At 43.6% G+C, this 23,382-nt stretch overlaps 1 long non-coding RNA gene across 1 annotated transcript in view; it reads left to right on the plus strand.

Moving 5' to 3' along the window:
• LOC123365612 overlaps nucleotides 1-23,382 on the plus strand; it is a 119,978-nt gene that overhangs the window by 48,065 nt on the left and 48,531 nt on the right. The gene's annotated exons all lie outside the window — the stretch shown is intronic.

The following is a 23,382-nucleotide window of genomic DNA, read 5'->3' on the forward strand; positions in this document are numbered from 1 at the left end:
TGAAACTTCCATCTTGCTGAAATTTTCCACACTTGCTGCCTGGCTGAAAGTGAACTGTCTCCTCCCTCCCTCCCCCAAGTTTAAGCAAAAAGGGTTCTGTTTTTTTGAGTAAACGGAGAGCGTAAACAAATATTGTTGAGCACCATCTGCTAGGTGCTGTATAAATGTGCATTCCGATTATAGAAACAGGCTTGTAACATTTTCTGGACAACTTTACAGCCTGGAGATAGAAAGTTGAAATTTAGCAGTGAAATACCCTTTTTAAAGGCTATTTTTCCCCACTCCCTCATCCCCCTGATTTGCACTTCTTGTGCACTGAAGGTGTGCAGGGGTTAGGGAGGGCTCCATCCATGATCATGTAATTGAAGAGCAGGTCCATTTCAGCCAGTCGCACTCCAGTTTCCATAGTTTCTAAAGCCAGAAGGGACCAATGTGATCATCTAGTTTCACTTCCTGCATGTCACAGGTTACTTTCACCCAGTAATTCCTGCACAGAGCCCCAAAATTGTGGTTGTGTACTGCATATCTTCTGGAAGGACATTCGTTTTTGATGTAAAAGACTCAAAGGATGGAGAATTTACTCCACCCCTTGATAATCCGTACCACTGCTCAATTACCCACAGTGTTAAAATTAGTCTTCTTTCCAGTTTGAACTTCTCTGACTTCAACTTCCAGCCAGTGTATTTTGTTATGCACTTGTTAGCTAGATTAAAGCTCTCCATTGAAATCCATGGAGTGACACTGGTGTAAAACTGGAGTAATGCAGCAGTGAATCAGGCCCTGTAGTGCAAGCAAAGGATGCGTGTGTCATATTAACTGTGTCATTTCATGACATCTGAGTGCTCAACTGTGTAACCTCAATGTTCCTGTAACATAGTATTTTGGATGGAACCTGTATTACAGCAATGCTATAGTTAACGGTAGTTAATGGCACTTCCATTTTATAACTTTTAGTCTCTGTTGACGAGCTTGACATAATTGGGAATGACTGCAAATCTGTTGTTATAATTAGAATCCGGTCTTTAGCCCTGGGCCTTTTCCCTTCAGGGGGGTTGATTGGAAGCCAAAGAGGCCTTACATCTCAGCGTGTTATTTCCTGGAGACTCTTTCATCCCTGCTGCTAGGTGTGCACAGAATGACTCTGCAGGTTAAGAGTGAAGCTGTACAGGATCTGCAGAGTCGGAGCAAATAAGTGATTTGCACTGAGTTGAAGTCATGGCAAAGAGAGACCAAAACAACATTTCCATTGGAAACGGAAAGGCTGTGTGGAAGTGTATGTCATAATGGTAAGGTTGTAACTGGAAGAGAGGAAAGCAAAAGGAATTCAGTGGCTAGGAGGCTGCAACTAACCTGAGCAGGTGCCGCCTGAAAACTGGAATAGTTAGAGCTGCCTTTGTAGCTCTTGTGTTATCTGCATCGTAGCCCAGTTCTCTCACTTACAGGTAGGACACAATGGGTCCAATTCGGCTCCCACTTACACTGATGTAACTTTGGATTGTCTCAGTGGATGGAAATCATTGACTGTAATGAGGCTATGCTGAGTTACACCAGCTTACATGATCCTTTAGGAAATCCTTTAACTACCCAGAGTTTTTTCTTCTAATAGGCCAGATCCAGGCCCAACTCTGGCAGTGGTGCAAAGGGGCTGTAAAATTGTCTTAAACAAACAGCTGAGGCTTTATGCCACCCCCTCGTGGCCACTCAGAATAAGGGGAATGTGCCAGGAACAGGCCAGAGGCAGGAGGAACACAGAAGCACGCTACATTGAGCCCTGGCTGCCGTAACTGCCCTTTGGGGGGCTATTCCCAACTGGTGTGACTCAGAGCAGCTTTGAAGGACTGAACTAGCCCCCAGCTGCCTAGGCTAGTGAGCTAAACCCCACCCACTTTTTTGTGAGGGTAAGATCTGCAGGCAGAGGATCCCTTCTATGCACAAGTCATGGGCGTACATTATTGGACTCATCAGGCTTGGTTCCTTTCTCCCTCACACTGGTGCACATCAACAATAACTCCACTGGGGTCAGCAACATTACAGCAGTTTAAGAGAGTGGAATCAGTCCCATTGACTTCAGTAGGAGTCACTGGCATTGTCTGGCAAGAGAACAGGGCCCACTGACTTGAGCTGCTTATTATTATTTATATCACAGTCGTAGCTAGAGGTCCCTTCAGAGATTGGGGTCCCTTGTGCTAGGTGCTGTACAAAAAGCTCTCAGAAGCAGTCCCCTGGCGCAAAGAGCTCACAATCTAAAGAGATACGATAGACAAATGTGGGGAGGGAATAGTATTATCCTGATTTACCGAGGGGGAACTGAGGCACAGAACGTTAAGTGGTGGCCCCAAGGTCACGCCAGCAGTCTGTGGCAGAGTTGGGAACTAAGTCCCAGGGCACAAGACCGTCAGCCCTCTGAAGTGGAGTCACACTGCTGTTGCTGAAAGCAGAATTTGTGCAGCAGCCTGTGGTTTCTGGGGAGCAGTGGAAGGGAAACATTTGCCCAAGCGGTTTTACAGTGGTTCATATTTCTGGGGGATAAATAAGAGCCTGTCGCTCTAGTTTAATTGGCTCCAATAGGTTTGCTTGACTGGAACACCTCAATGAGAAAGAGGGATTTTTAGGATTTAAAAAGATGTCTAAAAAGACTGTTGAATAAGAGAAACCTGCAGGAGAAATTGCTGCTGGAAGGAAGGTGTTAATGTGAGCTTGGTGTTGACAGCAGAACTGAATGCGGTTTCTTCATCGCTAGACTAGAACAGTTTTAGCTTTGTAATCAGTAATGAGGCAACGGCATTACTTTTAGTTAGCGCCGTAAGAGGTATATGAAGGGCTGGGTGTGCCTTTAAGGTACCTCCCTGTGATCAGGAACTGGCGGCGGAATTCTGGCTGACTCAGTAAGAATTCCTTTTGGGATTCCTGGGGGAATCACGCTGCAGAGGGAGCTCTGCTGCCCTTTAACGGGGTGCAGTGTGTGCTTCCCCCGTGCCATGAGAGCTCCGCTAGTTGAAGCACCGAGAGGTAAAAGCAGGCCACAACCTCGCCCCTTCGGGACAGCCAGCGCTACTGTTAGAAACAGAGAGAAATGGCTACACTCCCAGCCACATTATGGTCGGTCCCTGAATGGGGGCACAAGGAGTGGGGAAGGTTACTGGGCAGAGTCAGCCATAATTTGGCTCAAAGTCAAATAATCTGCTTTGCTTCAGTGAAGAAATAGTGTTTGATTTGCAACTGGAAGTGCTTTCAACGGCAGGACAAATTATAGTAATCCTGAAAAGGACTGAAATTCAAAACTAGAGGAGAAACAAAACCCGGGGGGGGGGGGGGGTTAGAAACTGCTGAGAGTGACAGAACCAGAGTAGGAATGTCTTCCTTACCACATGCACACACACATTGTTCCACTCCGGCGACCGCCCGCTTGATTTATAAATAATCTGTAACTGTGAAATCCCCAGCCACAAGAGAACAAGGCATTGAAGCTGATGATCTGATCACCAGCTTGAGACCCAGAAACTCCTGGGTCTTAGTTTGGGCTCAGTTTCCCATCTATAAATTGAGGATGATGAGCCCATAAGCTCTGTGGGGCAGGGACTGTCATTTACTATATGTTTGTACAACATCTAGCACAATGGGGCTCTAGGTCCTATTGCAATACCCATATTTACATGATAAATGACAGCACATGATTGCCTATCTCACAGGGATGTAGTGAGGATTAATGAGTTGAATTATGTAAACAGCGCTACTGAGTGATGTTTTGCACCTAGTGTTTGCATGTTTTGTAACTACTAGGGACCTGCCACTTCTTTAGAAAAGCTAAGAATCAAGCAACAGTGTTAATGACTGATCATAGTAGTTTATGGACCCTAATGATTCCCTAAAGCTATTATGTGATGACAATCCTCTCATTAAAGGGATTAACTGTAATTAGGGCACTAACTTTATTAATGAAACTGCTAGGTGCATTTTATCAGTTCACTGCTTTTGAGTCGGAATTTCAAAAACCGTCAGCATGGGCCTGGGGGGTATGTCTACACTGCCGTCAGTGATGTGGTTGTCGCATGTGTGGACATACCTGAGCTAGCTTTAATCTAGGTATGGTGAGTACCAATAGCAATGAAAGCAGCATGGACAGTGTCTGCTTGATTACCTATCCAGGCTTCTGGTCAGGTGGGCAGGACTAGCTTGTGCCACCGCTTGTTGGCCACAGCTTCGCTGCTATTGAGCTCACTTTGATCAGGTACTTCAGGTATGTCTACATGTGCTGCAGTCACACTTCCCAATTGCAGTGTAGACGTATCTGAACTCAGTTCCCACTGAAACCAATGAGAGTTTTACCACCAACTTTAATGGGAGCAAAGTACTTTTGAAAATCCCATCCTTAATCTGTATATCCTTTTGGTCTTATAATGGGAGTTACAAGGACAAATACTCACTCATCATGCTCCTTTAGGTTCTGCTCTTATCTGCTCCCACAAGCTAAGAACAGTCAGCTCTTTGGATAGGAGAACTCCAATGAATACAAAGGTGGTGTAGAAAGTGAAGTCAGTGTTTCTGTAGGTGGAAGTCTGCCCACTGAGCCATTATGGAATCAAAGCATCAGCATGGCCTTGAGACACTATGCTTACGGAGATGACTAATTGTGGCTTTAAAGATCTCAGGGTATGTGTGTCCTGCCCCGATTCCAGTTTGAGTAATTACAGGCTGCCTGCCTAAGTTTCTTCTGCAATTTCAATTGGATACACTATTCTTCCTTACTTCCTGTCCTAATCTATTATGTAGTGCTGCTGTACACAGTTAAAGAGTAGCTGTATTTCATCTCAGAGATGGCTGCATTTCATTAGTGAGTGACATTAAGCCATGTGCATATATATAACCCTTTCTTCAAATAATTTCTTCCACATTTAAAAGGTCAAATATATCACTTTTGTTATCAGTTAGGAGAGAGAGCTGGGGGTTGAGTCACTGTTCGGAAGCTTGCAACACAGAGTGTACTATAGATTAACTATTGTCTGTAGTGTGCCAGGAATTCCAGCCTATAGACTTCATATAATGCAGCTTTTCCAGCACAATGGATACTTAAGACAAATAATTATTATTACAGACAGGAGGGAATGATTTCTGTTCCCTGTGTGGAGAGAGAAGACTACCATTAAAAATTCAGGGTGAAGTGGCAATGGTTTCTGAACTTCGAGTGTACACTCAGAATTACATCTGTTCTGATTTACAGCCCCTGCAATGCCACTGAATTCATTAAGTTTAAATCAGGGTCAAATTTAGCCTGACTGTCCTCCCATGAAGGCTGGCTTGAAAAAAGAGCCGGTCCTTCTTTTCACTCCTTCTCTCATAATATAGGAACTTGATGAAATTAACAACTGGTAACTGGAGAACCTCGAAAAGGAAATACTGTTTCACACACCATGTCGTCATTGTCAGCCTTCGGAATGCCCTGTTGCAGGAGATCATTGAGTCAAACGCTGTAGCTAGATAGCATTTCAAGGGCAATAAAATTATGCGTATTATGATAGGGGAAAGGAAAGCTCTTGTTCCAGAACGGAAATTGAGCATCACCAGGGGTCAGGAAGGAATTCCTTCCCCCAGGCATAGCATTCCACAATCGGCAAGGTGCTTTGGGAGGGCTGCCCATTTCTGAAATATTCAGGTATCCTTCAGCCAAAGGAGAATAGCTGGCTTGATGGTCCAATAACATGACATGTTATGGCAAACCTTGCATTACATGTTGCACAAGACTGGGGAGGTGGGGCAGGGGATTTTCAAAAGTGCCTAAGTAACATAGCAGCACAAGTCTCATTGATTTCCAATGGAACACATGCACTAAATCACAGAGGCACTTTTGAAAATCCCATCCCTTGTCTTGTGCTGGGCTCCGACTTCACAAAAACAGGCTGAGCGGAATGAATAGTTCTCACAGCTGTTCACATACCTAACATTTAAGATTTTGATGAAAATATGGAGATTTGCTTCTCTTACCAGACGATCCCACCTTCAGATAATCAGAGTAGCAGCCGTGTTAGTCTGTATCCGCAAAAAGAACAGGAGTACTTGTGGCACCTTAAAGACTAACAAATTTATTGTAGCATGAGCTTTCGTGAGCTACAGCTCACTTCTTCGGATGCATAGAATGGATATCTCCTGTCTGTGTGTTCCATTCTATGCATCCGAAGAAGTGAGCTGTAGCTCACGAAAGCTCATGCTACAATAAATTTGTTAGTCTTTAAGGTGCCACAAGTACTCCTGTTCTTCTTCCTTCAGATAATGACACTTCACAAGCAACACTATCCCCTTTGTACCAAGGGAGCCAAGACAGGTCAAATAGCTTTTCTAACTGCATGTAAATGGTAGAAGTGGGACTAGAACTTATAGCTTCTCACTCCTAGCCACTGCCATATCCCACCCCCCTGTCTAAAATAAAAATCAGCTTTTAGACCATTTAACTTACACAAACGTGGTTTGAGGTGCGTGATATGCTGTGCCATCACTGCAGTGCATGGCAGGGTGCATGTAACTTTGTATGCAATGTAGCTTGTTTTAAGACTCAAGTTGAAACGGGTAATTACTTGAGGAAGGTAGCAATAATTGGCTTTGCTAGCAGGCACAAGCAGAAATGATTGCCTGGAGCTCCACTTTAAAGGAAAAAAGCAAAGAGCAGTCAGCAAGAGGAAGAGGTGGTCCCTGCCAGCAGACTTTCCCATAAAGAAGAGGTGTCGGCATTTGGCAGGTTAATTGAATGTTTACAGGAACAAGCTGACACAAAAATACATTTTCCTTTGTATGGCTCGGAGAAGCTGACCATTGAACATTACATATGAAGCAATGGCAGTATGGGAGAGTGGGCAGGAAAACACCATATGTATGGTGTAAGCTACAGTCAAGAGGCTTAATCTAATTTCCACTGAGTTTGCCTATAGTCAGTTCTCAAGAGGCTGAGGTGCCAGCTGAGAAATGCTCTTATGTTCCTGCTGTTTGGTAGCCTTGCACCTAATGAAATCCTGGTGGACAGCTGAAACTTAATTAGTCACCAGTCTCCCCTATAGTACCAAAACCTGTTTCGATGATATTGCTGGACCACTTTTGGTGCAGTTAGTTCTGGACTTGTATTTGGCAGAGCAGGAACCTCAGGAGATTGGCAGGAAGGTGGTGAGGCTGTGCTGTTTGCATCAAACCTGAAGTGCAGATAGTCTCCTGCTCTCAGATGGATTAAATGCTGCACTATGCATTCATCTTGTGTGTGAGCTCCAGGAGAGGGATATGTTAAGACTAGTTCTGGTGCACTGACTGCCCCCTCCATTGCAGCTTCTGCATGAGCTGATGAGGTTCGCCTCATCAGTTCCTATATTCACTGGAGGCACCAAGGCTGATGGTGCTTAATGACTTTAACATCTGCATGGATGATGAATCCTTAGATTCAGTTCAAGGTTTCATGCCCACCATGGTGATCTATGATTATACTATGTGGTTACTAGTTCACTCAAACAGTTACACAGACTATTGATTTGAGTTAGATAGGAGGTCAAGCAGTTGGAAGTTTAGACCAATTTCCTGGACTGACCACTGTCTCCTGTATTTTGAGACTAGAGTGCAAGCTACCCTGTTGGGAGGAGGGAGCTGTTTTAATGGCCTGCCCTCAAGGTCAGTGGAAACTACAGAAGGCCCTGAGGGAAGACACCATTCCTCAACAGATCATTCTATGAAGCATTCAGTAAGATGTCCTAGCAAATCTTTTACAACTGCTACAGTTCCTATGAAAACCTTTTAAAACTTGTCTGTGACTAGGAATTTGCAGCTCTTTTTTAGATGTGGACATTGTAGGCTCAAGACTTGCTTACTTGAAAGACTGCCTCCGTCTCCGCATGATATTGTCAACCCTTCAGAGAGGCAATTGAGATGAAAACCTCTCCATATAAAAGAGAGGAGATGCCTGCAGGGCATTCTCCAGGAAGGACCCTTTGCTTTGAAACATACTCCCCCGCTCCACCCCGCTCTGAAGTAGCCTGCATCTCTTCACCTCCAGTGCATGCTGTAAGGCCCACCCTATTACCCAGGCTTTGGGGGATGGAGGGACATGATAATGCTGGCATTTGTGGTGTAGCAATAATGTTCGGGGTTTTGCTTTCATTCTTGGTTAATTATTTTCTGGCTTTGGGGTATGGAGCAGCTGCTGATTCCATTTTTCCTTGCACGTGTTTGTATTAATGTATGGGAAATATGCCTTGAGATCAGGACAGGTGCCTTTTTATATATTTGTTTTAAATAAAACTGAACATTGATGACTCCTCACTCACACAACACATTCTCTTCCAGTCTGTCTCCATTACATCCTTCCTGCAATATCTATTTTTGACAGATTTGTGGGGCTGGGCTTTGTTATCAAATCAAACAGTAAGGTCCTCTGACTTCCAGTTTATTTTGATTCCAAAGTGCCTTTCAATTCCATCCACAGCTGCCTTTCATTATTAGGTTAGCACAGAGCAAAACAACTAGACATGTTAAGAAAAAGGCTTGAAGTGCTGGTGGTACTGTCCTTCCTCCATATCCCTCTGGTCACATCTGTTCCCTCCGGGAGGGAAGCAAAATTTTGCATTTGAAGCTCATCATGCTCTCAAGATTTAGGATGATGCTCTTTCCCTATCTCTCTCTCACTCCCCTCCCCTCTCCCCGGTCCCTTCATCTTCTTTCTTATGGATTAAGAGATGTTGCACAATCCTGTTTCTGGCAATCAGACAAGATGCCCTGAATTCTGCATTTTACCCCAGCTCTTTCAAACCCAGCCTGTCCATGCTAAACTGGCAGTCCGTGCAATACTGAATGCTTATGCGAAGAATCCATTTGCCTCGGAGGCAGGTTATGTTTTGCCAGCACACTTTTGTTTTAAATTTTACGCAGAGGAACTGTATTGTCAGCCAATTAATCGTTACAAAGCTACTGTGGCTTTGGATCAAGAGGCTAGGGGCTTTCCATTTCTGGGAAGGGGATTTACTGCAGACTATCACATGAGGATACTGTGACAATCTGGCTGAGGCATATGAAGAGCAATCCTATTAGCTTTGATCCCTATTGACAATTCAGCCTATCTTCCTTCTTATACTAATGCTTTCGAAGCAAACTGATCACTGTCCAGGTCTATCAGACCATGAAACTAGATTAGCAAACTGGTGCCTTCATGGCCCAATGATAGAGCAGCTGAACAGCTGAAGTAGATATATAGAGAGGGAGGGAAGGTAGGGTATGTAAATACATGGTAAATTACTCACTTTGTAGAATACAACTAGAGAAGACTGAAGCTGAATGCTAACTCTGCCTCCTCTGTATTAAAGGACGCAGTCAATGCTGTGGTCTATAGAATCCCTGAATGAATAAAATCTGTAAATTTACCTTGACAGCTACCAGCTGAACCAGCCTCTCTTATTAATACGAGCACAAGGGCATGCAAATATTAACGTGTACATTCTTTCCAGTCAGGTATGTACCATACGTGCTGGGGCTCTTTAATAGAGTTTAGAAATTCTGTGGAAACTGAGTGAGAGAAAAGAGAATGCTGCTAGGTGATGGGTTATGTGCCCTGTTACATCCAGGCCACTGTGATTCCATCCCGGTCTGAATGACCATTTGTTATTTATATTAAAAGGGTGCCCAGAGTCCCCAGACGGGAGCAGGGCTTCTTTGTGCTAGGTGCTGTACACACATAACGTGAAATACAGGCTCTGCCACAAAGAGTTTACAATCAAAATACTCCAGTCAACCCTGAAAGTTGTTACAATATGAGAGCTGGTGGGTGGCCTATGTGAAATGAATTGGACAGATGCCATAAAAACATCTTTGCAATTAATGGTGATTTATATCTTAGTTGGCAGACACAGCAGAGAAGCCAGGGACTGAATGAACCTGGAGATTGAACTAGCACCTACCCATTGGGTTGGTCTCTTTATGCATAAAGTTAGGTCTACAGCAGTGACCTACTGTATAGTACTCAAATAATATTTGACTAGCAACGCCTTATTAGCCAAATAATATTTGATCAGCTATACAGTTAGTAAAACAAAACAAAAAACATTGACTAAAATATTCAATTATTGAATGAAAGCATTAACATCTCCCCTGAGTGAGACGTGTTGATGGGACAGTGCCTAGAAGGCTGAGGTCAGTGGGTGTCTTGCATGGGGATCAAGTGCAGAATATGCAGAAGGGCTCAATACTAGATCTTGGAGAGCAGAATTTTGCCCTGAATGTGCTTCCCAGACACTGCTTACTGTACGTTGCCATAGTGCGTGTACTCCCCACCCTGGGGATTTATCTCCATCCATTTTTTTACCTGGCCTAGCTATTGTTGAAATATATTTTTTTCCCTATGAACTAAGCTGGACATGCCACCCACCAGCTGAAAGAGCAGATGTCAAATGTAGCTTTGGTTTTTTTCAAGTTGTCAACTGGTCTGACTGGCAGATCATGGGGATTTCTTATTGTCAAGGCAGTTTGTTTAGTTCACAACTCACTTGAGCAGGAGTTTTCTTCTGTTTAGTTTTCTCTACCAAACCAATCTTCATAACAGTAGCAAGTGGTGCTTAGCAAGTGAAATTTGGTTTCCTCATTCTGTTTCTTTCTTACAGTCACTGTGAGCCAAGAGTAACAGCTCTTAGATCAATGCAGAGAAGGGGGAAAGGTACAACAATAAAAATACACAGAACTAGTTATCAAGACAATGGCATGTAGAGATGTGAATCGATATACTGTGCAGACTAACCAGAACTAGCACATTAGTGATTACACACAACCAGGTGACAAGCAACCCTGGCTAGTAGTGAGGTACAGCTTCCAGGTCTGTATATGTATGTCATTGTTGTGACCCAAGAACCCCTTAATGCCAACTGGCAAGGGGGTAGGGTGGCCAGATGTCCCAATTTCATAGGGACAGTCCCAATTTTGGGGTCTTTTTCTTATATAGGCTCCTATTACCCCCCACCCCATCCCGATTTTTCACATTTGCTGTCTGGTCACCCTACAAGGGGGTTACAGGAATGTCCTGATCCTGACATGCACGTTCTGGTTCAAAGAATGTTATGTGATATCTTAAATGAAAGCTGTGTCACACTGGTCATTAATATGGTTGTGAAATGTATGCACAGATACTATGTAAGGAGGAGTTATATATATTACTGCAAATATGTTCTCAGTCTGTAGCAAAGTACGAATCACCAGCAGAGGTGTAAAACAACATTATTTTCTGTCTGATATGAGATGTTTAGTCACCTCTCTCTCTGTCAGGATGTAAGATAAGCATTGTAAGCTAACACGATGGATGCCCGTATACTTACATAGTCAAAATGTTAACAAAAGGGATGTGAAGTTAATGGGGAAGCAGCACACAAGCCATGTGTGGTTATCCTGTCTCTGAGGGAATACATGTCGGAGGCAAAGAAGGCCCCCTGACATCCTGCACTGGGAAGTAAATGAACAGCACATTTACATTCATGAAAATGGGATCGCAACCAGTCTTGGTTGGTAATGCTGCTGAAACCTTTGCGTGGGCCTAACCTCCTGTCTAAAGAAGTCTTAATTTATTAGTTAAGTTTGGTCTCTAGAAAGCGTGTTATGATTTAGTTTTCTATGTAACCATTTGTTTCCAATATCCATACTCTTACATCTTGAATCTTGGATAATAAACATAGTTTTCACGATAAATATATTTCAGTGCTGTGGTATTAAGTAAAGTGCTGAGTTGAATCATACCAGTTTGTAGGTACATGGTTCCTCTAGGGTCAGCAAACCTGGCATTTCTGTCAGTGTTCAGTGGCTAAGGGGCTAACGGACTGGGCACTTCAGGAGAGCTCTTCAAAAGGACTCAGGGACTGGCTGCACCTATTGTTAAGCTGCAAGGTGAAGACAGGGCTGGCACAGACCAGGAGAGAACGCTGGAGTGGCAAAAGGCTGGTGGTGTTTGGGAGTTGACATCCAGCTACCACAAGCGAGACTCCCTTGTGCTGGAAGGAGGGGGTAACATGGTGACTCATAGTCCTGGGGACCCTGAGAACTGTCACAGTGGCAGAGATAATCATCAGGGCCCGTCAGAGGATTCAGGGGGCCTGGGGTCTTCGGCGGTGGGGGCCCCCCGCTTCAGCGGTAATTTGGCGGTGGGGGGTCCTTCCAATACGGGGTGGAGGGACCCCCTGCCGCCGAAGACCCAGAGCGGAGGAAGCTCCGGGGGCCCAGGCCCCACGAGAGTTTTCCGGGGACCCCGGAGCGAGTGAAGGACCCTGCTTCAGGGGCCCTGAAAAACTCTCGTGGGGGCCCCTGTGGGGCCCGGGGCAAATTGCCCCACTTGCTCCCCCCCTAGGGGCGGCCCTGATAATCATATTATCATTATTAGTCTATTTATCCTTTTTGATTCTTTTTCTACATGTGTGGAGTAGGATGGGGTAGGCAGGGGAGACTCCTAATCAAATATTATGTTAGAAAGAGGCCTAAAGCACTACCCTGGCTGCAATCCCCACCTAGGAACTTTGGGAACTTCTCATTCTAAGCTGGATCTGAGTTTTACAGTGTGGGTTTAGCCCTAAAATGGAGCTGAACCAGAATCCTAAAGCTGAATCCCACAGAATTCTGGGAATATTCAGAGTCTAATCCAAATCTGGACAACCAGGAATGGGGCACTGTGCCGGTGAGTCATCACCCCACCACAGTCCTTCATGCATGAAACATACAGCAAGTCAGCTGCCTCAACATCTGGTAGAAGCACCCTGGCGATTTACCTGCACGCTGCTGGCTGTAGAGCATGACCTTTTTGTTAACTCAAACAAGGCCATGAAGGTACTGGTAAGTCTGGACACTTCCTTGCACATTCGAAACTTTAAGGGCCAGATTCTCAGCTGATGTAAATCAGCACAGCACCATAGATTAGTGTGTAGCTATGTTGATTTACACCCATTTTGGATCTGGCCCCAAACATGTAAAGTCTTAGAAAACAGACATTTTACTCTGACTTTTTAAAAAGTACTTAAAAACAGCACAGGGTACTTTGCCTTTAAAAATTATTGCGCATCCTCTCCTGTCTTTTCTTTGGAGTTGTGTGCTCCAGGTCACTCTGTACATAGCCTGGACAGGAAGAAGCCAATACTTAATCCAATTATTTTACTGTCTGTCTTACACTTATGGCTGCTGGAGAGAGCTACAGAAACCACAGCTGCTGCAAACAATGTAAGAGAAGTGCTTAAGGTGTGGAAGAAGGGCCAGGAAAAATCTTCTACCCATCCTGCTTTCCGCTCAAGAATCCAGGCTTGGAGCAGTGTGACTGCATGAGCGTGTGGTGAGGAAGAACACTCCCCCACTCTCTCCCAGACTGTGCCCTCCTGCACTTGCTGAAACTTCAGAAGGCCCTTCTGTTCCTGCAGGAGTCAATGACTTGGGAGGTGGCAGATCCATTGGCCCCACCCCTACTCCTTTCCAGCTCCCCAAATCATGGCTCATTCCCCTCAGAACAGCGGAACTGCATCAAATCCGCTGAATCTGTGGTCTCCGGTGGACAAGAAGGGTACTCCAGGACTTTCCCCTTTGTAATAACAGCACCTTCTGAACCAGCAGATCTTCTCCCGGGAGACTTTTGAATCCTATATGTTTATTGACAGAAACTAGAACTGCCGAGCCAGTGGAGGTATGAAAAAGCAAGATGGCTTCTATGCTGTCTTCTGCATCATCAACAAAACAGGCAACTTGCAGCCTCTTTAGGGCTGCTGCTGCACTAATTGAAGAGAAAGACACAGCTCCACTTTTTTCCTGATACATCAGGTTAAAGTCACAGGTCTGACAGTTAGAAAGACATCTACTGACCTTCAGACAGGGCAAATGTGATTGGGAGTTCCTGGTTCAAATTCAGCCCCTAGCTTAAGCAGGCAGAACTCTGATGGGTTTTTAGTGGGAGTTGTTCCTGTTTACACCATGTCTGAATTTGATGCTTGGTTAAAGAAAAAACATGAAACAGCACAATGTTGCAGCATTTAACCTCACTCTAAATGACCCACTCAGCTTAAATGTATCAGCCAAATCACTGGTATAGGTGCTGGGGATCTGGATGCAGCTCCATTGATTTACAGTACTGGTGAATATCATCCAGGACACAACCTCGTGCTGTATGTTGCAATGAGGCTAGTGGTGCTGAAAGACGGTAATGTTTGTAATCCGAACTTTCCTTTGCAAACATTGAATCATTTTGTTGTGAAAGCCGGACACAGAGATGAATGACTCACTGTTGGCAGCATATAGGGTATCAGTAGGCTCTTTTTACTGGAACAGGGGGCTGAGGTTTGATATCATCTCTGTGCTCCCAGAATGCTAATGAGTAACAGCACACTGTGGCCTCTATTGATCTGCGATTTACTTCTTCCAGCCTTTCACCAGTCTCTGCACAAAAAAATACCCAAGTTGAAGGAAATCACATTGTTCATTGTTCTAAACATCTCTCTTGCTGGCTGTATTTTTCTAAGCTTGGATTTTTTTAATTGGGCTAACGTTTTACAGCAATAAAAGGTGAAACCTCATGAAAAATGGGCTAAAGTTGGGTGCCTGGAAGAGTCAAGGCCAGGGCTGAAAATGATAAACAGACCTGTACATCAATGGTTTTAGACCAGAGCCAGTTGATGTGGGGTGAAAGTCATTTACCTCCTAATGCCTATTCGGTGCTGTGTGGGGAATGAGTGTGGATCTCCATTCTATTCCTAGATGGCAAGTGCCACATCACCAAAGGCAACATCACACCGATCTTTAATTGGAGGAAACCTCAGCAGAAAGGCCAAAGACTGAATGAGTGTCTAAACTGATCTATCTTCTCCTGGTGAGAGAAGGTCTTTGCAGATCACAGTTGAGACACAGTGGTAGGAAGAACCTTGCACTGCTGCTGTGGTAGAGAACGTCAGTCTCCACAGTTATCACTCTCAATCTTTAAGAGTCAGTTGAAAGAGTCCTGTTGACTTCAATGGGCTTTAGATCAGGCCATTAATAAGCACTGAATTCATTTTGAAAAAACGGATGAAGTTTTAAAAGAAAGCTAACCACTACTTATACGCACAGCTCATAAACAGATAATGTGACCCACATAGTATGCAGTGCATCAATACCTGAATCAAAGACAGGCTGCCTCAAATGAGCGCGCGCACACACACACACACACAATGCAGCAGGTTTGTGGTTGTAGATTAGACTACAGTGAAATGAAATCCCCATCTATGTCTCCCTTTATAGATCTCGAAAGACCAGGTGGTACAAAATTAGTTCCTGTCCTGATTAAGCTATTTTTCACTTCATAAAATGACTCAGTCAAAAAAAGCAATCACAGCTCCTAGAGAAAAGCTTTCTAAAAACAACCTCCTCCCCATAAATATCACCTATGTAATATGCGAGTATAGGCTAACCTATTTAATGTAGGTTGGTTTTTTTTTTTAGAATTTTAGTGCTACTAAAGGAAAGGTTAATGCTGAGTGAACAGTGTGATTCCAAAAGTGACTGGTGAAGGGAATGTGAACATTGAATTAAGCCCACCAATCAGGCTATAGGGGGCACTCAGAAGAGCAATAAATCTAAACAAACTTTAAAAAAAAATTCTGAATAGCTCCTGCAAAAAGTCGTCTTGCTGGCTGCAAGATTGCTATTGATACTTCAGTATAATGCATTCTGGGCTATCACAGATACATGCTATAAGATTTTCCAGTAACAGAAAATAACCCTTCTATAAGTTTAATTAAACAGTTTTGAGAAATAGAGAATTATGTCTCTGTTACAGAATTTTATAGGATGGTCCACAAAAACTATAGACGGGATCAAATTTTGTTGGTCTATCAGCCTAATTTTTTGTTGGTGTAAGCGGTCACAGTTCTGTTACCTTCAGTAGAGCTGCACCAATTGCTACCAGGAGAAAATTTGGCACTACAGGTTTTCTGAACTTTTGTTGAATTACACAAGCAAACTTTATGCTGGCATTTCCTCTCTCTCTCTCACTCACACACACACATACACACACTGTTAATAGGATCAGCAGATATTATACTGGGGGGAGATAGAAGGGAGAGCTACCTCAGAGGGAATCCTATAAACTGAACTACATTCAAAACCTCTTTCTTTAAACCACCCTTACATTAACTAGAAAACAATGCAGGCAGAAGCTCAGCAGCAGGGTGGGGGCTATCCAGTTTATTGCACTGAGTGTAGCATGTATGATTACCTGCCCTGTGGGCAGGTGGCGTATGTGTGCAGTCGGTGCAAGGAGCTCCTGGCCCTCAGAGACCATGTACGGACTTTGGAGGCCAGGGTGGCGGAACTGGAGGAGCTAAGAGAGGCAGAGAGGTATGTTGATGAGGCTTTCTGGGACACTGTAGAATTGTCCCACCTCCGCTCAGACAGCTCCTGTGCTGTTGAGGAGGAAGAAAGGCCAAGGGAAGCAGAGCAGTCAATGGGAGCAGAGGGAAACCTTCCCGTAGTTGGGACCCTCCTTCCAGATGGTGCTGGGGTTGCCTCTCGCACTGAGGTTGCCTCTCCGGGGGAGGGAACTCCAGTTTCTAGGAAAAGGCAGGTGTTAGTAATGGGAGATTCGATTATTAGAAATTTAGATAGCTGGGTCTGTGATGACCGGGAGAACCGTATGGTGACTTGCCTGCCTGGTGCGAAGGTTGCGGATCTCTCGAGGCATCTAGATAGACTTATGTGTAGTGCTGGGGAGGACCCGGTGGTCGTGGTACATGTAGGTACCAATGACATAGGGAAGGGTAGGAGAGATGTCCTGGAAGCCAAATTTAGGCTGCTAGGGAAGAGACTGAAATCCAGGACCTCTATGGTGGCATTTTCAGAAATGCTCCCAGTTCCACGCGCAGGGCCAGATAGGCAGGCAGAGCTTCAGAGTCTCAATGCGTGGATGAGATGATGGTGTAGAGAGGAGGGGTTCACGTTCATTAGGAACTGGGGACACTTCTGGGATGGGAGGAGCCTATACAGGAGAGATGGGCTCCACCTAAACCAAAGTGGAACCAGACTGCTGGCACTAAACATTAAAAAGGTGGTAGAGCAGTTTTTAAACTAGGAGATGGGGGAAAGCCGACTGCTGCAGAGAAGCGTGTGGATCGGACACAGACTTCTCTTAGGGGAGAGTCTGATGATAGAGAATCTCCAGGTTATAGTCAGGAGCAGAGGACTGAAAAGTATAATGTAAGGGCCGGATCAGATGATAAACAGTCACATAAAAAAGAATTTGGCACATCAGCAAAAGGCAGGCTAATAAACAGGGACAAGTTTTTAAAGTGCTTGTACACAAATGCCAGAAGTCTAAATAATAAGATGGGTGAACTAGAGTGCCTTGTGATAAAGGAGGATATAGATATAATAGGCATCACAGAAACCTGGTGGACTGAGAGCAACCAATGGGACACAATCATTCCGGGGTACAAAATATATCGGAAGGACAGAACAGGTTGTGCAGGGGGAGGAGTGGCACTATATGTGAAAGAAATTCAAATGAAGTAAATTCAAATGAAGTAGATTCAAATGAAGTAGATTCAAATGAAGTAAATTCAAATGAAGTAAAAATTCAAATGTAGATTCAAATGAAGTAAAAATCTTAAGCGAATCCATATGTTCCATAGAGTCTCTATGGATAGAAATTTCATGCTCTAGTAAAAATATAACATTAGGGATCTATTATCGACCACCTGACCAGGACAGTAATAGTGATGATGAAATGCTAAGGGAAATTAGAGAGGTTATCAAAATTAAGAACACAATAATAGTGGGGGATTTCAATTATCCCCATATTGACTGGGAACATTTCACTTCAGGACGAAATGCAGAGATAAAATTTCTCGATACTTTAAATGACTGCTTCATGGAGCAGCTGGTACGGGAACCCACAAGGGGAGAGGCAACTCTAGATTTAATCCTGAGTGGAGCGCAGGAGCTGGTCCAAGAGGTAACTATAGCAGGACCGCTTGGAAATAGTGACCATAATACAATAGCATTCAACATCCCTGTGGTGGGAAGAACACAACTGCCCAACACTGTGGCCTTTAATTTCAAAAGGGGGAACTATACAAAAATGAGGGGGTTAGTTAGACAAAAGTTAAAAGGTACAGTGACTAAAGTGAAATCCCTGCAAGTTGCATGGGCCCTTTTTAAAGACACCATAATAGAGGCCCAACTTCAATGTATACCCCAAATTAAGAAAAACAGTAAAAGAACTAAAAAAGAGCCACCGTGGCTTAACAACCATGTAAAAGAAGCAGTGAGAGATAAAAAGACTTCCTTTAAAAAGTGGAAGTCAAATCCTAGTGAGGCAAATAGAAAGGAGCACAAACACTGCCAACTTAAGTGCAAGAGTGTAATAAGAAAAGCCAAAGAGGAGTTTGAAGAACGGCTAGCCAAAAACTCCAAAGGTAATAACAAAATGTTTTTTAAGTACATCAGAAGCAGGAAGCCTGCTAAACAACCAGTGGGGCCCCTTGATGATCAAAATACAAAAGGAGCGCTTAAAGACGATAAAGTCATTGCGGAGAAACTAAATGGATTCTTTGCTTCAGTCTTCACGGCTGAGGATGTTAGGGAGATTCCCAAACCTGAGCTGGCTTTTGTAGGTGACAAATCTGAGGAACTGTCACAGACTGAAGTGTCACTAGAGGAGGTTTTGGAATTAATTGATAAACTCAACATTAACAAGTCACCGGGACCAGATGGCATTCACCCAAGAGTTCTGAAAGAACTCAAATGTGAAGTTGCGGAACTATTAACTAAGGTTTGTAACCTGTCCTTTAAATCGGCTTCGGTACCCAATGACTGGAAGTTAGCTAATGTAACGCCAATATTTAAAAAGGGCTCTAGGGGTGATCCCGGCAATTACAGACTGGTAAGTCTAACGTCGGTACCGGGCAAATTAGTTGAAACAATAGTAAAGAATAAAATTGTCAGACACATAGAAAAACATAAACTCTTGAGCAATAGTCAACATGGTTTCTGTAAAGGGAAATTATGTCTTACTAATCTATTAGAGTTCTTTGAAGGGGTCAACAAACATGTGGCCAAGGGGATCCGGTGGACATAGTGTACTTGGATTTCAAGAAAGCCTTTGACAAGGTCCCTCACCAAAGGCTCTTATGTAAATTAAGCTGTCATGGGATAAAAGGGAAGGTCCTTTCATGGATTGAGAACTGGTTAAAGGACAGGGAACAAAGGGTAGGAATTAATGGTAAATTCTCAGAATGGAGAGGGGTAACTAGTGGTGTTCCCCAAGGGTCAGTCCTCGGACCAATCCTATTCAATTTATTCATAAATGATCTGGAGAAAGGGGTAAACAGTGAGGTGGCCAAGTTTGCAGATGATACTAAACTTCTCAAGATAGTTAAGACCAAAGCAGATTGTGAAGAACTTCAAAAAGATCTCACAAAACTAAGTGATTGGGCAACAAAATGGCAAATGAAATTTAATGTGGATAAATGTAAAGTAATGCACATTGGAAAAAATAACCCCAACTATACATACAACATGATGGGGGCTAATTTAGCTACAACGAGTCAGGAAAAAGATCTTGGTGTCATCGTGGATAGTTCTCTGAAGATGTCCACGCAGTGTGCAGAGGCGGTCAAAAAAGCAAACAGGATGTTAGGTATCATTAAAAAGGGGATAGAGAATAAGACTAAGAATATATTATTGCCCTTATATAAATCCATGGTACGCCCACATCTCGAATACTGTGTACAGATGTGGTCTCCTCACCTCAAAAAAGATATTCTAGCACTAGAAAAGGTTCAGAAAAGGGCAACTAAAATGATTAGGGGTTTAGAGAGGGTCCCATACGAGGAAAGATTAAAGAGGCTAGGACTCTTCAGCTTGGAAAAGAGAAGACTAAGGGGGGACATGATAGAGGTATATAAAATCATGAGTGATGTTAAGAAAGTGGATAAGGAAAAGTTATTTACTTATTCCCATAATACAAGAACTAGGGGTCACCAAATGAAATTAATAGGCAGCAGGTTTAAAACAAATAAAAGGAAGTTCTTCTTCACGCAGCGCACAGTCAACTTGTGGAACTCCTTACCTGAGGAGGTTGTGAAGGCTAGGACTATAACAATGTTTAAAAGGGGACTGGATAAATTCATGGTGGCTAAGTCCATAAATGGCTATTAGCCAGAATGGGTAAGAATGGTGTCCCTAGCCTCTGTTCATCAGAGGATGGAGATGGATGGCAGGAGAGAGATCACTTGATCATTGCCTGTTAGGTTCACTCCCTCTGGGGCACCTGGCATTGGCCACTGTCGGTAGACAGATACTGGGCTAGATGGACCTTTGGTCTGACCCGGTATGGCCTTTCTTATGTTCTTATGTTCTATAATCCTTGCCCTGCTATAAGAAGTTAGTCTCTGGAAAAAGCTGTTCAAGAAGAATGTTAAATCAATCAGTTTCAGGTGCTGGTTATAGGAAATGTTTGTGTTTCTTTAAGCAGTTAGTTACCACCAGCTTCCTTAATCCAGGTACCTTGTTATCTTAATTAAAAATGAAAATCAGCTTTGATCACATCCAATTTCATTGCATAATCTGTTTCACTGCACTATTGTTTAGCTCACTTAGTTTGCTATGATGAAAAGGATTTGCATTTCACACTGGGTAGGAAGTCCTATTTAAATATTTCCTGGTTTTGATCTCCTCACAGGGAATTAATTTATGTTCCTCCTAACAAAACAAAACAAACAAATCCAACCCCTTCTCCCCCATGCTACTCAACTGAGTCATTTGAACTGCCGTAGCATGAGCCATAGCCCGTGGGTTAGGTCCTCAGGTTTTGATTCAGAGTTGCTTCATTCCTGTGTTTGGCACATTAACAGTGAGGGGGATAAATGTAGGTTTAAGCCATCTTTTGCTCCCCCTGTATTGTGAGCCTTGCTAGGCCAGTTAAAGGGTGGGTCCCCTGGCTGGGGGCTGCTACCCCAATGGGGCTCACAACCACGCTCCTTTTCCTTATGGCTAGATGGTTTCAAAGTTTCGGTTGTAGCATAGGGTCACACTACAGAATAGGTTGAGAACCTCTAAGTTAGAGCATCCTCTGGACCCCTCTGAGCTGCAGAAAGCAGAGAATAGCCACACAGCACCCTTCACTCCAGCCCCTTTCTTGCCCCTTCTCACCTCTGGCATGTCCCCTTCACTCAGGGCAGTGATGAGGATGGCATAGAGCAGGGGTAGGCAGCCTATGGCACGTGTGCCGAAGGCGGCGCGTGAGCTGATTTTTCAGTGGCACTCACACTGCCCGGGTCCTGACCACCGGTCGGGGGGGCTCTGCATTTTAATTTAATTTTAAATGAAGCTTCTTAAACATTTAAAAAACCTTATTTACTTTACATACAACAATAGTTTAGTTATATATTATAGACTTATAGAAAGAGACCTTCTGAAAACGTTAAATGTATTACTGGCACACGAAACCTTCAATTAGAGTGAATAAATGAAGACTCGGCACACCACTTCTCAGAGGTTCCCGACCTCTGGCACAGAGCCATCCCACTAGCTGTGTGCTGGAGGGACATAGGTGGTATTCCCTGCAGGGGATTACATGCTTTTACACCACCAGAGTGGGTATGAAGCAATCTTAATGCTACTGCTAACTGGTCTCTTATTGCTCCCAAATCAGGGTATTACCTGGTGCTCATTTCAGGTAAGAACCATCATCCATGTGAAGCTCTCCTGCTTATTTTTTCCAAGAGAAAGTTAATGGATCAAGGGAGATGTCTTTATAATGACCTGGGAAAATTCCTTCTAAATTACTGAGTGGGATTTTAGATCAAACAAGATTAACAGTCCCCCTCCCGCACATACACACATTCCAGACTCCATCCCAGAATTTGCTGGATTTGGGGGGATTTAGTTAAAAAAAGCAGATAGAACCAGTTTACTCTATTACCAGAACCAACCCATACTGCATTAATCCAAGCAGCTAGCCCTCACACAAGGCACTAAACTCTTCTGTTTGTTGGCTTACCTCTCTTCCTTTCTGACACTTCAGACAAATAAATCCTAGACTGGATTTTGTGGCCCGTGTGACATGGATTTTGGCTTTGTCTTTGTGGCAAGGAATCTAGTTTAAACTTTTGACACTCGTGCGGGTGACCAGTATTTCTCATGTTTCACAGAGTTTTTAGGACTTCAACTGTTCTTACATCTCCTGTTACCATAGAAAGAAAGCAATGAAAAAAACCAACATCCCAAAACAGTGACACGTTTCCCCACCAGTTGCCCTCATAAAAACTGAGTTCTGTTCAAACCGCTAAGGAGGGGTTGAAGTTTGCAATGGACTGTCTGCAAGTTAATCCTCTGTGTCTCCACCAATTGATGTCACCATAGTTTATGAGGATCCAAGGAGCGGCATAGAGTAAATGTAGCCAGTAAAAATGAAACACAAACAAAATTACATTTCAAAGAGTGCGTTATTTTACACTTTTTGCTTCCTTAATCCCTTCCCCTGTTTGGGATTCGGTAATCTTTACCTGTCTTTTATGATCAGTTTCAGGCTGTAATATCCTTTCACAGCTTTTCCAGCACAGATCTGCTCCCCAATTTCTCTCAGAAAACTTGACATAGTCCTAATCATTTTATGTTAAGTGCAGGAATTGCAACTAAGCAAAGGGTCTGGCATGTCAGGTGTATCAAAAGAAGGTCTAAATTACATTTGATGGGTGCATCGTTCCCTATGAAGTTTCACACATACCATGAAAAGTATTAATACAATGCTGGGGTTTAGTGGATTAACACTTTTGAACTTCACACATAGAGCAAGTTCTTTGCAGATACCCCCTGCAAGTCCAGAGAAGTCAGAGGGGTTAAATGGGGTGAAAGTCAGGGTAGAATTTGGCTTGTAGAGCCCCACACTCTGGCCCTGATTTTTAAAGGTACTTTGGCATTGCAGTGCTCAGCATTGTACCCCCCCAACTGATTTAGGAGTCTAAATTGCATGTTCAAAAAGGATTTAGGCTGCTCAAGTGCCTAAATCCTTTCTGAGAATGCAATTAGGCTCCTAAGTCAGTTAAGTGGTGCAACACTGAGTGCACCTATGCCTAAATACCTTTAAAAATCTGGGCCTTAAGCTATTTTTAGCACCAAAGGACCATTTCCATCATGAAAAGAGATTGTGTAGTTTCAAATTTACCAGTATTAATCCCTCACGCGTGATACTGCCTGGTATGCCTTTAAGGGTGAGCTCTAATTTAGATGGGGTAACTGCACACTCTGCAAATTCTGCTAAATATCCTGATCTCCTGCACAATTGCTATGGGTCAGATTTTCAAACCTCGTTTCTGAAATTGCACACACCCATTTTGCATTTGTAAATAGGCAAGTGTAGATGCAAATCAGATATGCACATATTTCTCT

This window comes from Mauremys mutica, chromosome 3 (assembly GCF_020497125.1).
Source record: "Mauremys mutica isolate MM-2020 ecotype Southern chromosome 3, ASM2049712v1, whole genome shotgun sequence".
In the NCBI taxonomy this organism is placed as follows: Eukaryota; Metazoa; Chordata; order Testudines; family Geoemydidae; genus Mauremys; species Mauremys mutica.